General features: G+C 47.0%; 1 long non-coding RNA gene across 2 annotated transcripts in view; it reads left to right on the forward strand.

Moving 5' to 3' along the window:
- The first annotated feature begins 452 nt into the window (after positions 1–452).
- The window catches only part of LOC143290893 (uncharacterized), an 18788-nt gene continuing 17325 nt past the window's right edge, over positions 453–1915 (forward strand). Inside the window, exon 1 of one of the 2 annotated variants that reach the window (XR_013056450.1) lies at positions 453–587. This is a non-coding gene — a long non-coding RNA (uncharacterized LOC143290893). The remainder of the gene's footprint in view (positions 588–1915) is intronic. The other variant, XR_013056448.1, reaches the window with a different exon arrangement.

Below are 1915 nucleotides of genomic sequence, written 5' to 3' on the forward strand. Positions count from 1 at the left end.
CGCGCGCTTGCGCTCACTTACACACACACACACACGCAAACACATCCACACGCACAAACACGCAAACATGCAAGGCACATTCAAACACACACACACATGCCAAACACACCCGCACATATTATACCCCCTACCTATTCCACCACACACCCCTTTCACAAAAACACGAATGCACTCTTAAACACAAACACGAATTACACGCACTCGCATGCATTCACACAACACAACAGGCACACAACAGTCTCATACGTGTGTATGCTCACGAACACACGCACGCAACAACAACAACAACAACAACAACACAGAGGAGCGACAACTATCATGTGCAGTGAGGGCTGTACGGATTGTCGCGGCGACAATCCATGCAGGGGCGACAATTCATGTCGCAACAAACTGTCACTGGCAGGGGAAACCTGAGAAGACACGGGCTGACTGACTGCGGGAGAGGGAGTGTCACTTAACAGTCCTGTTCAGCGCGAAAGAACGAGGAAGGTCAACAGTGCCTGTACCCGATGAAGTGTTTGGTGTTACGCTATTGTGTGTCTGTATGTACGGGCAAGGCCTCCGGCTGCACGTAAATATAAAATGGGGTGACTTACCACAAATACTGACTCTCTCTCTCTTTCTCTTTCTCTGTCTGTCTGTCTGTGTCTGTGTCTCTGTCTATGTCTCTCTGTCTCTCTCTCTCTTTCTCTTCTCCCTTCTTTTGCATTGTTATTATTATCATAAATTTTTTGTTTGTTTGTTTGTCTGTTTTCGATGGCTAGATGAAAAAAACCATGCATAATCTATTACCCTCAGAAAAAAAAATCACATGTTCTGTCTGTCTGTTTCTGTCTGTCTCTTTCTGTCTGTCTGTCTTTCTCCCCCTCTCTCTTTCTCTATTTTCTTGTACAATGCATTTAAATTTAGAGATATTGTATTATCTGTCCCTCTCTCACCACTGTTCACTGCTGACCACTGCTGACGCTGACCACTGACTTTTGTGAACCATTGACGTATACTGATCACTAGTGACCATTCTCCACTGCTGACCATTGACCAATGCTGACCGCTGGCTACTCTCCACCCATTGCTGACCGCTGACCACTGATACAACTGACCACTACTGACTTCTGCTGACCACTGACCAGCACCCAAAAGTGTATGGATGATGATACTTTTTTTTTTTTTGACGTGGGAGAACAAAGACCTGGTTGAACATAGACCTCAGGGAATATTGACAAGGGATATCTCCTTTTTCTTCGATCGTGGGCTGCAACTTCCACGATTGAAAACGAGTGGGCTTTTACGTGGATGACCTTTTTTCACCCATCCCCCCATGTAGGCAGCCATAATCCGCTTTCGGGTATGTGCATGCTGGGTGTATTCTGTTTCCATAACCCACCGAAAGCTGACATGGATTACAGGATCTTTAACGTGCATATTTGATCTCTTGCTTGTGTAAACACACGAAGGGGGGTTCAGGCACAAGCAGGTCTGCACATAATTATGTTGACCTGGGAGATCGGAAAAATCTTCACCCCTTTACCCACTAGGCGCCCGGTTTTTACCGAGATTCGAACCCAGGACCCTCAGGATGAAAGGACCAGGGGATATAATTTTTTTTGGAGGGAAAGAGACCTACGCCCAACACCCCACCCCACCTCACCCCAAAAACAAAAAGGGAACACAGACCTGTGGACAACCCTAACTTGATTCAGGGCGAAAGAACGAGAAAGGGGAAAAGTGTGTGTATCCGAGTAAGGGTTTGGTGATGGTGTTGTAAGGACGGGGGGCAAGGCCGCTCCACGTAAAACTTGACTCACTCGGCACACCTGGCGGGTTAAGGGTGGAGTTTGTGTTTCCATGTCAACATACGTGCTGACCTGCTAGTGCCTGAAACCCCTTTCTTGCGTATATATGCACGCGGAAGATC

Source organism: Babylonia areolata, chromosome 16 (genome assembly GCF_041734735.1).
Source record: "Babylonia areolata isolate BAREFJ2019XMU chromosome 16, ASM4173473v1, whole genome shotgun sequence".
Classification (NCBI taxonomy): Eukaryota; Metazoa; Mollusca; class Gastropoda; order Neogastropoda; family Buccinidae; genus Babylonia; species Babylonia areolata.